Source organism: Bombus bifarius, unplaced genomic scaffold (assembly GCF_011952205.1).
Source record: "Bombus bifarius isolate JDL3187 unplaced genomic scaffold, Bbif_JDL3187 scf7180000008323, whole genome shotgun sequence".
In the NCBI taxonomy this organism is placed as follows: Eukaryota; Metazoa; Arthropoda; class Insecta; order Hymenoptera; family Apidae; genus Bombus; species Bombus bifarius.
In genome coordinates this window covers 169,961-182,853 of record NW_022884592.1, presented here as the reverse complement: position 1 = coordinate 182,853, position 12,893 = coordinate 169,961, and the positions used below count along the sequence as shown (strand labels likewise).

At 35.4% G+C, this 12,893-nt stretch overlaps 1 pseudogene; it reads left to right on the top strand.

The window, feature by feature from the left end:
• The first annotated feature begins 317 nt into the window (after positions 1 to 317).
• Positions 318 to 436, top strand: LOC117212579 (annotated as a pseudogene).
• The last annotated feature ends 12,457 nt before the right edge of the window (positions 437 to 12,893 follow it).

Below are 12,893 nucleotides of genomic sequence, written 5' to 3'. Positions count from 1 at the left end.
CGTCTAAGGCAAGGACTACCGGGCATAGCCTTACTGACGAGTCCACCGGTAGTCCCGGGATGAAACGCAAAACTCTCTTTTCATCCGCCACAAAGCCATATTAAAACCTGTTTGGACCTATGGGATCCAACTATGGGGAATAGCGAGTAATTCCAACATAGAAATTCTCCAACGATTCCAATAAAAAACTCTAAGGTCTTTAATAGATGCACCTTGATATGTTACCAACGAAACAATACATTGCGACCTTAAGATACCCACAGTTAAAGAAGAAATGGGGCCAACGCCCTAGCCGGGGGCCAACGCCCTAGCCGGGGGCCAACACCCTAACCGCGCTGAGTGCACTCGTTCCCGTCAGATCACGAAAGTTAAGCAGCGCCGGGCAAGGATAGTACTTGGATGGGTGATCGCCTGGGGACTCCGTGTGGCGTTGGCGAAGCGCGCTGGGCCCGCCGCGCCCTCCGGTGGGGTTCGGGCTTTTGGGCGCTGGCGACTCAGCGCCTCGGGGTCGCCAAGCAGTCCGGTAGGGGAACTGGGCTGGCTGGCACGGTGGCTCCGGCGTCCAGGCGTGGTGTGACAATGGCCACACACCGCTCCATCAGCCGTGGTATTAGGCGCGGGGAGGGGGGCGTTGTGACGCTCACACCGGTTCTCGGGCCTCTCTCGATCGCAGTTGGGACGGTCATCATGGAGGTTTTAGTCGGTTGGAGTCCGACACTACCACGCCGCTTTCCCCAGAAGCGGCCTGGCGTCCGTGCGGATTTCCTCCACGTAAATATAAAAAAAAAGTTTAAGAAAAAATATCAAAATTCAGTAACAGATATAATATAAGAGTTAACAAATATCGAACCCCCTAATTACTAAATTACTTAATACGTCGGATCAAAACTACCAAAACCCACTAGTTACCCAATTACTTGAAACGACGGATCAGATCCGCAAACAAAAAAGACAATACCCTTTAGATTTATGCATTAGATTCAACTAGATTCAAACATACTATAAACTCTTATAATCTAAGTTACAGTACCACGCCAAAATAATTTACTTATAATTCTCAATGAGAATTGATTGTAAATAGTTTACCAAATAAAAAATAATATCTCATTTTAATCAAGTGTTTGATGCTAAAATCCTTTCATAGTTTAATAACACTTAACAGATTCATCAATTCAAGGATAAAATTTAACTGAAAGCAAAGGAAATAGCAAAAATTATAGATTTATTTAGGAATTTTTATATACAGGATATCCTTAAAATTGTGGTAGCGATGGTGATTCTACATTCTACATGCAAAAATAGATCGAAAATAAGAAAGAAAAAAATAACATTGTTTTTATTTAAACCTTCCTTTCCAAAAAAATGAGTTTGAAAATCCGCCAGGTCTCTGTGTATTAACTACAATATTAACTATTGAAAGAACTATCTCCACTTTCAAACTCTTAAAACAAACGTGCAAGAATGTTCGAATTGGAATATCTAAACGGATAAATAGACTTTTCCTGGCAAGAGTTTCGCCATTTCTTTAAGGCCTCATCATACTGCCTGATTAAGGAGTCACTCAAGGCAGATATCATAATTTCTGTTGATTCTTCGGAAGCACCCCCTAACCCGAATACCTTTCGAATAACATTGCGGAAACCGAGAAAAGTTTCCGCCATAATGTATGAGGATTCCTAAATAATAAATTAATATTAATAAATAGAGATTAATAAATTACTATTTGGTGTAAAATTTAACGATTCTTTTATAAGCATTCATCACTACACTGGATAGCACGCCTGCGAAAGCTAGTCAGGGATTATTATTATTATTCCCGTTGCTCTATCGTTTTTAATCTTTTGAAAAACTCTTAAAATCACAGAAAATGCAAGTATCACGTAAAAGAAATAACAATTTAATGTGAATGCATCATTTACGCAGCTATTCGGATCTTTCTAGCCGCAAGACGTGGCGCTCACATTTTCTGATTATACGACTAGCAAATAGATTGATCTTGGGCCTACCAAAATACTTTATGATACTTCTGAAAGCTTTATTACATAAAGGATACTCTGTCTCGGGGTTTTGATCTACGGATTCTTTATCAGCTTCTGTATTTTCTACAATTGTACCAGTTTCGGTTTTGGCTGACTAGTCGGAAAAGCGATTAATTGACTCCCGAGAAATCGGCTAGTCGGTTAACTAGTCGCTTGTGCCAATCATTTTCAAATACCGTTACAAAAGTGTCTTTATGATCATTTACTATTACGAACTGAAAGAGAAATTATTTTAACACTGTTCATTCTAAAGAGGTTTTTACCATAATAAAATTAAGAAATAACAAACAAATATTCTACTTAATTAGTATCTATTTAGTTCATTTCAATAAATACTAATTATTATTTTTCATTTTCATGTAATAATTATGTTACGTACAAATATTTACCTATAAGTAGGTATACTACATATTAAAAAATATTAAAATTATACTAATTACATTAAAGAAAGAATATTATATTTTTATTTCTATGCCTTATCAAGTTATCAACAATATTAAAAATTTAAAGCTGATCAATCGGTCCTTTCTGCCGACTATTCATTATACAGAATGGCGGGATAGTCGGCTTAACCTACTGGTCGGTCAATAACCAGTACATTTCTAGTATTTTCTTTGGATCTTACATAATTGGTGTAAACTCAATTATTATAGGCTAAATTAAACGTGATACATTATTGAGATTCTGAAAATGAACTCCTCCCATTCCATTAATTTCATATAAGAAATGGCTATTGTATCATCTAATCATAATAAAATATCGCAGTTTCTCAATTTCTCTTTTTAACTCGAGAACATTTATTGGCAATTCAGGCTTCTTTTTCATTCAAAAGCCATGAGATCTCTCATTTCCGTACGCGACAGTCCATCCAGATAAGGAGGAATGGAAATAGATTGTAAGTAAAAATTTTTCTGATTTCAAGGATCTATACATATCACAGATATTTCGAAACTATCATTATTAATCACAATTCAATTCTTCTGGTTTCATATTTGTATCATAGGTATTATTGACCAATTCTAGAGCTAACTATTTCTCTCGTTCTAATCTCTTTGTGTGCAAATAACCATATTTTACGGCAAGGCAACACGATACTAAATATCCTATAAATTCTGCGAAGTTTCAAATCTTGCATATTCTGATATTTACAAATCTTTTTACTTGTATTTTAAACTCTTTATTTACTTGTATTTACTTGTATTTTAAACTCTTTACATAGCGGTAATTCTATACTTAATTTGCTAGAGTTGAGTATAAAGTATAAATATTTGCAGATTGTATTCGAAGTTAATATAATCTTCTCTAAATTTATGATAAATCCTAGTCGTTTTAAAATATTATACGTTGACACAACAAATCTTTTACATTCCTGAAACGAATCGTGTAAATAAATCACGCAACGAATACCTTTATTTCTTAATTACGAACATAAAGGTTTCAAAATGTTCATAAAAGCGAAACATGCCACGCTTAATCCAAACGATAAATAGTTGAACTTAAATAAAACATTATTAAAACTAAATCTGTGGATTTTTGGTCCTATCTTGCCACGAGAATTAAATAATAGACGTTTCTAAGATCGATTGTATTTTTATACTGTTCACCAGTCTTCTAAGTTAAAATGTTCGGTACGTATAAACTCAGCTGTCTTAGGATTAAAATTAATCGATAACCTCCCATAGATTTGAGGGTTAAAATATGTCCGAAATAAATTGATTATGGGAAACATTACATTTTTGCTTATCAATTGGCTAATCATATATGTAACTATACTCACTTCTTTAATCGGCCAATCCCCATTTAGCGGTCTATAACTTTGAAAAATATGAGCATAAAAGGGTATTTTGTAATTATTTAATCAGGATAAAATCGTCGGATCTTGTGTCAATTTCTGCCATTCATGAATATAATTTTTGATTCGAACAGATATAGAACTTAAGAGAATTATGTCCGCCTCTTCTGAAGATGCAACTAATGTGACCTATATTTCTCTTTCGTTCTAACTTCGTTGGTCTTTCCATTGGTCCTTGCAGGTCGGCGCCGATATTCTGCACCCACTGAATGGCATCGCTCTCTGGTTCTTCGTTCGAGACTGGATCTTCACATTTTTTACATCTGAAATTTAACAGGGTTTTTAAAGCTTAATCTTAATTAAGATCTCGAGCTTTTAACCTCTCATCAAGTCTTTCCCTAAATAAGAATTCATCCGGCGACGCTTCTCTCAGTTTCTCCGAAATTGCTACTTAAATTAGCAACAATCAAATTTCTCCTCATTACATTTCCGTCGTGTTGTAAATCAGTGAGCACACTGATCGCGTCACTCATGATCTCAACGAGTGAGATATTAATCTCTTTTTCTTTTAGCAAATCATTCAACAAAACACCGACGACCCCTACCACAGCAGTTATTTTCTGTTATCAACGATTCTCTCGTTTCTCTTAACAACAGTTGATCGAAGAAAATCCTTTATATTCAAATTCAACTCTGGCAGGTCAGGGAACATATAAGTATCTTAAGAAAATTCTCACTTAAGATTAATGTTATTCTTTTTTTCTACTTATTTTTCTTTATATGTAAAATCATCGTACTATGGTGTGCACCCTGTATGGTGTGCGTAAGCAATTGATTATAAAAACCTAGCTCATAAGAAAATGATAAATGTCTCTATAATAAATGATCTTCTCATGTTTATACACTAGTTTCTTTTTAATAGACCTTTTACAATTTTGGTTGTAGTAGCGTACCTGCCTGGTGAAAAGAGAATGCGCGTTTCGTCCCGGGATTACCGGTGGACTCGTTAGTAAGGCTATGCCCGGTAGTCCCTGCCTTAGACGTAGGAATCTCGCTAGGTGCGATATTTGTATCATGCGCCCGTATATTCGACCACTAGCGAGACAGACAGACTCGTTGTCGTCGTAGTAGCGCTCTGGTGTTCACGGTTGGTACCCGCGGGTCGCCCGGGAGGTGCTATGCCGCGTTGATGCCCTCGACCTGTCGGTGTCCTGTTGTTACCGATCCGCCACACAATCAATTCTCATTGAGAATTATAAGTAAATTAGTATACACTAGTCCAAAATAAATTTGGTAACAGCATGATTACGTGCTAATTGTAAGGACAAGAAGTGGAATTTATGATTATGAGGTGTAGTTGTATCCGTGATAATTATTGCGCTGGCTGTAGATGTCGCTGCTGGGGTACTGCTATTTTTCTTTTAATTTAAATGCGTGGAAGAAAAATAGGACTACGGGCGCCGGAATTCGAACCGGGGTCCCGACCGTTTGTAACCTAAGGCGCTAACCACTGCGCTACTGTCGTCCGGTAGAAGTTCGTGTCGAGTGGCGGTATTTGGTGTCGAGTGCCGCCACAACTAAAACACAATTCCACTAGCAGATATTAATAATAAATGCTTGAAATAGATTCCTATATATACATAGGAATAATAACAATGGTCAACAGCAATTATTGTATATTGAGTGTTACGTCGCGTAACACTCTACCTAGCCCAGGCCACACACCGCGGGCAATACGGCAACCAGATGTCTTCGAATACTCACTGCGTATCCTCAATAGCCTCAAGTACCTTCCATAAATCTCATAGATTTCCTAGTAAAGGTCCTTCAAACCAAACAAACGTCTATTTCCGAAGAATTTCTAAAGACTATGGTCTACCACGGCTGGACAAGGGAAAGTTAGTTTTTCTCACGTACGCTGCAACTTTCCTCCCACGAACCACTTTCTCTCGAGGGCGGTTAAGACCCTTCGTTTAACCAATTAACAACGAAGCCTATTTCCCTCACTCTCTTAACTAACATCGACACCAACAAATCCGATGGTCCCGTGCGCTAGACACACCCATCCTTAGCTTTCCTCCGACACAGCATCGTCTCCCAAGACAGTACTGATTTTACATTCTTCGAACGGTCAACATCCTTTAACCGGGTATACACACCCGTAGATCAGTCACTCACTCATCTCGTACATACGCACCAGCGTAACTGCCTTCGTTATAAGTTGTTGGAATAAACGGTGAAATATAACTTACTCTACTGTGTCATATTCATTTAACCACCTCTGTTATCTTAACCGAAACAGGGGAACGACTACTTCGCGGCGTCGATTCACCGAATCGTAGCGAGAATTTACGCCTCTCGCTGACGCGTTTTCCTCGCGACCGCGTCTCTCCGCGAACGGTCGTAACATTGAGTTATTAATTATTAATTTATTAATGACACTTAAGTGAGATTATTAAAAGCAATTAAATTTGAGTTACATGTAGAGATCGAAAATAGTGAGCCGAATTAATTTGATTTGTATGGTTATTGTATTTTCGACCAATCGCGGGGAGACGCAATCGCGAGGAAGCACGTCAACGGGAGTCGTAAATTCCCATTACGGTTATAATAATCGACGCCGCGAATAGATCGATCCCGTTGAGATAATAGGGGTGGTTAAGGTAGTATAATACTGCGATTAACAGGGTTATAAACTTTATATTTCCAACATTATGATGTACACTGTTGAGTATATATTTAAGAAGAGTAACCCGGTAATGACATGTTGACTATTCTAGCGATGAAGAATAAGTGAAGTTCGTTCTTATGTGACTACGTAGGAAAGCTCGGAGTGGGTGTGTCTTTTGAATTAAGGACGTGGATTCCTTGTTCACACTTTTCGTTAGGACAGTGAGGGTATCGATCCGCGATACCCATTGGTTATAGCCAATATTAATAAGTGAAGATTGGAGGAGGAAGCCTCCTACCAACGTGGCTTGCAGGTGATATTGTTCATGGGAAAAACCTGCTTTTTCCGTTAGACACCCATCTGTTTTCTCCGTAATTTGTAAGAACGTGCAATAAACCTAAGGACTCTCAATTAACAACTGACGGTTAATCGTCTTTCTTCTTCAAATATCCCTTTATCGTCTTTTCATGCCCCCACCATGCACGTGTTCCGTAACTATTCATGATCATGGTCACGTACGCCTTTTTTCAAGTAGCTATTTGATTGAAGAACCGAGGATACATTGATGGGCCGCTTGACCCATTGAAGTTTCCCGACCCTTTCGGGCTGTCGGCACTTAGGCTTTTACGCAACATTGTTTACATTTCGTCAGATCTTTCTGAAAAAATCTCTCCATGATACTACAATATAATTATGTATGCATTATTAAAATAACAGTTTTCTATTTTATTTATTATTGTATATATTTTTTATTTAGATAATGCTCTGGTTTGTTAGTAGCCTAGCTTGTGCCATGCAAAAATCTTAGATCACTTACCGTTGAAAATGTCTTATTTTCATGAATAAATATTAGACTTAATGCTACTTTAAATCTTCCACTGCATTTTAAAATGTATTAGGCTCAAGAATTATTAATAGCTAGTTAAAATAATTCATATTTTGTACGAACTTCTTTTGTTCTTTTGATTACAAAAGCTTTCTAAGGAAGTTTTCCAAATAAGTTTTGAATAAACTTACTTGATTATTTATTTATTAGATAAACCTATTCGATTACCAGACATTCTGCTTTTAGGAGTTCAAACAATTTATTTACTTTTCTGACTTGTTCTACATATGTCTTATAACGTTAAATTTAAAATTCTATATATAACAGCTTCTCAACGCGAGAATTGATTGTAATTTCAACAAATAAATAAAAAAAATATATATAACAGTATATTCTATATATAATGGTGAAGTAAAAGCAACTAACACCGCAAAGGAAACAAGTAAAGATTCATTTTTAATAACACCATGTGAACATATTCCCTAAAGATATGATAATTGTCATCATGAGGTTGTCACGACCGGCACACTTCAAATCCGATGGTCTGATGACGGAGATAAAGATGTGGCGGCACTAGGCGACAATGTATATCGCCGAAGTGCCTAATGAGCCATCGATATCCCAACGGTCCTTCCGCCGTATGTTCGAGAAGAAAGCGTGAGTGGCAACGGTCGCGAACGCCTAACAAACGCGTGGATAGTGAGGGGTGACAAAGGAAAAAGAAACAGATCCGATTGAAAGTCAAATTGTAAGAGCTTCAGTCTTGGAAAGTCACGGCTGGAGTTCAGAAACAAATTGTAATTAGTGTAAACCAAGTGTTAAAAAGTAAATTCTCTTTTTATTTTTTTATATTTTATTTTTGTTTTCATCTTCGATTTCTTTTTTTTATTTTACGTGACAAGATCATCATAAATAACCTGCACATTACTGTACGCTATAACTCTATATTATATCACAAACTCAAGTGCCCAAATCTCAAAACATTTTTCTCTCCATTATCACATAAAACATCACCAACCAATTCGATATTAGAAAAACCAGAAGAAACCACAAATCTCTCGTGGTATTCAACAAATGTCCACATAGTCTTATTCAAAGCAACGAAATTTCCTTTCGTTAACAAACAGAACTGTCGTGTGAACGTATTGCTTTTTAATTTAATGGGAGTTAAAAAGTAGAGCATGGAATATTGCATTTCGTTTGCAAAATACATTTCTAAGATAAAAGGGTTTAAACAAAAGCAATCGGCAGATCCAATGAATATATATTTGAAGTCAATTGGTTTCTTTCTAACATTAAGAACTCTGGTAAATTAAAATGCTATAAATTATTGATACCTGCTGCGCGATTTGTTTTACTTTTAACAAGTATGATGTTATTTTTTTAAAATTACAGTGCATAATATGTTTCTACAATTTTAATTATTGTTGAGCTTTTAATCCTTCCTCAAAGTTGGTATAATTTCTTTATTAAATGCAGACTATCTAAATTTATTTCTTTGCTTTTATCTCGAACCTTTGATGACCTCTTAAAATTATTTTAATAATATTCAATTTTCATCCGAATTTTCTATTCAAGACACTTCATTTGATTTGTATTTGCTTTATTTAGAATATATCCTTTTTCCAAACAGATTCTATTTAATTGTAATTTGTAATTTTATGAACTACATGTTCCTTTTTTAAAGAATTTTGTAACAACTTTCAGAGAGCATTTATAATCACCGTAAAAGGTATTAAACGTTGGTTATTTAATCAGCGATGTTTATTCGATAAATTCCTATACTCATAACTGTATAACGCTTATTAAACGGTCCAATAATTAAAATCCAGACGAAAATCGAATTTATTAATGCCACTCTGTTAATAATCCATTGTTTAGTATTTACGAGTTCGCTGTCGATATAAAACAATTGGAATACCAAGGAATATTATCGAATGTTATTTAACATAGACGAAAATTTATGTGTATACATAATGTTTATGACAAAGTGCTAAATTACAATTAAAAAAGAAGTGTCCGTTTGACGCTTCGAAATTTTCGAAATTTTTCGATTGAGGCTTTGTTTTCGAGAAAATCGACTTTGAATTTTCGCTCGGTACGCGTGCACTTTATCACGTCTCGTTATAACGGATCTCACAGTAGATCGTTGTCTCGATGGAAAAATTTAAAAAAAAAAAATAAAAAGAATTTTTATTCTATATTTTCGACTTCTTTTTTCGCGTAGAATCACCCGCTTTCCACTTGTACCACCAGTTACCAACCACCCTGTATATAACATGTAAAAACATTTTAAATGTCCGAAAATGCCCATTATAATATTTAGAAGGTGAAACAAATCACTATTTAAGTATCATTTCTTTAATTACGTAGATGAAAATGCAGAAAAAAATTAGAACATTGTGGAACATCGCAATAATATAAAACATTATAAAGCATTAGAACTTTAAATAAATGCTTAAAATTTAGATTATAAATAAAGTTTTACGAAAGCATTTAGGTCAAATCAAGGAGAATAATTTTATACTATTCATATCACGTTCGTAAACAGCTTGAAATTCTCCTCAAAGAATCCACAACAGTATTAATTTGATCCTTCGGCCCTCCTCTATCATTCATAAAAAGAGAGATCATTTTATTCACTCTTCAACATTTATTTCCACTACTACAGAAGCTTATAATAAAAAATTCAATCGTAAAAGATATTAAAACGAGATGACATTTCCTTTAACCGAATGTACTTATCATCAAAGTATATAGGATCTCGTTTATAAAAGTAGGAAACATTTCCGTGATAATTAAAAATCTGCGTTCCGCTTAAACGTTCCCATTCTCTTATACGCGGTTGTTATTAATTAATTGAATTTAACTATTTGAATTATTAATTGCATCCAATGAAAAAGAAGGTCTAGAAAAAGTCGATACTTCTGCATGTGAAATGTATGAAAATATATCACAGATATATACATAGCTGACAGAAGAAAAAGGAAGAAACAAAAAAAAGAGAAAGAAAGGAAAAAAGATTAAACCGTGCAATGAAATCCAGTCTGATCTGAAAAAGGCTTCATTCAACCGCTTTTGATGAAAAGTCGCTAAAAATAGTAACGGTATTGTACACGAGAAAATGGAACGTGTTCATTACGAGGCTACTATAAATCGAGCCGACACAGTTTACCGTATCAAAATCATTTAAAACGATTAAAAAGCACGAGATACTCTGAGAACGTTTCGAACTGAGAACATCCATTTGACTACGATGTTTTCTTCTTTCGATTTCTAATTATATCTTTTTCTAATGTTGAATAAAAAGGTTAAGAAATGGTGATAGTAAGTAAATGTCTTAATCGATTAAATTGATAGTAACATGCAATCAGTTAATAATAGCATTAACGCTTCTCCTTATTTTTAATTGCGATACGGTATGATGTTAATATTAATGGTCTTTCATAGATATAAGTAATTAGTAATCCTATAAAAAATTTTGAAAGGTTCAGATAATTCTCATGATTTATTTATAATTCCATAATTATCGAATTAATCTTAATTTACAAAGACATAATGATTTATGAAGAGAATTTATTTCAATAAAATATAGGTAAATACAAATAAATTATTCGTGTAATTATGTCACAGTTTTTCAAGAAGTGCGAATACAGCTACGCAATTTTATACACATATACAGTATTTCTTTCTCAAAGATGCGAGAAGTCTTCAAGTATGAAAGTCCTAAAGGGCAGTACCAAAGTAACAAATAAGAAAAATATATTAATGAAATACTTGAGGTTTATATGTTGTCCGTAATAATTGTAGCTGCTGGCTGTAGATGTCGCTGCTGGGGTACTGTTATTTTTCTCCTAATTTAGATGTGTGGAAGAAAAAGAGGACTACGGGCGCCGGGATTCGAAGCCGGGTCCCGAACGTTCGTAACGTAAGGCGCCTTAACCACTGCGCTGCCACGTAAAATTGATACTTGGGTTGTAAGAGAAAAGAAAGCTGAGTCGTAACCCAACTATTAATTTTCTTTTATCGAACTTTATTATAATTTTGGCACTTACAATAATAGAATAACACTGAACCGTAAAAAGGGTGTTGTACAAGAACAGCAACTAGAACAAGAACTGCCCGAGCTGGGTGAAATCTTGGCTTATATGCGTTTTGGTTTAAGGATGTTGAGGGACTCGGTGTAGGTTATGATGTGGAAAAGTGTCTGAAGGTCGGAGGTTGATGCCTTATCTTTAATGTGGACTAAGGTGCGTCACAGCCTTGGTGTAGGCTATGATGATAAGGTGGTGATGTGTCCAAAGGAGTCCGAAGCTCGGGGGTCGATATCCTATCTCTGATGTAGGTTGAGATGTGATTGATGTCACAGCGCTACCGTCGTCCCGTGTTAGTTAATGTCGAGTGGCGGTATTTGTTGTCGAGTGCCGCCACATACTTAAAAAACTTAAAAGTACTGCTTTAAAAAATATATAATAAAATCATGTTTATTTTAAGATATTTCCAGATTATTAAAAAATCTTACTAGATCTTCCACATCTCAAATTCAACACCATAGATTCATAATCTCTTTGTCTTTTCTGCAAAATCCCTTATCAACCCTCACAATGCTCATCATTCTCTTATTATGAATACTACGAATTATACACATAAACCTAATTAATTTCACAGTATCCTTAAAAAAAAATAAAGCAATAGACAAAACCTCTTTGACTTAAACAGGATTACTATCTCTTAAAACAAGAAATCCGTCGAGCGTGTTGAATTATGTTTCTCTAGAAGCGAACCCACCCCTCGTTACCACCGACTATGAAGCTTCTTCCTGCAACTCGTTATTCTTCATCGAGCGTCCCAGCAGCTTCGGCATTTGTCTCGACGTGGTCGAACAGCAACAAAAGGAACGAGAACGATATCTCGCGAAGTTCGTTCAAATCCTGTTCAAATGCGATAAGCGACGAAAACGAAGAAAGTCGAGGGGAACACGCGCAGACACAGTGGAAAAATAAGGAAAGAAATACACGAAAGACAAAAGCTTCTAAACGCAATGCACCGTCGCGTCGCGCCGCAGCGGTTACGCGGTGACAACAACATGTATTTGTCTCCCTTACGTTGAAAGACCTCACCATTCCCTTTTTCCTTCCTTAATTCACGACCTTTTTTGTTGTGGAAGTTTTTTTTATATCTTTTTGTTACACTTATACTATCGAAATTTGGAATCATTTTTCCAATTCTACTTACATATCTGTCACTCTTCAATATATGAACACTTTCACCGATTTTTACTAATAATACCTAATTGTTATTAAGGATATATGAATTAATAGCAAACTAATGATCAAAAGCAATACTTAGTATATTTTTGTGAAATTAGGAAATGTTTCAAATTTAAATTGTTTATTTGCAATTATCGGTTGTAAAATTAGAATTAAATACATGATCTGTCGAAGTATCAAACGGTTTTAAATGTTATTGTTGGAACTAATCAGGGTAACCTCTCAATCAATGAGGAAAATCCTTTTTTGTCTTATCTATAACTTGACGACCAGACGAGCTGAGCATAATAATCTA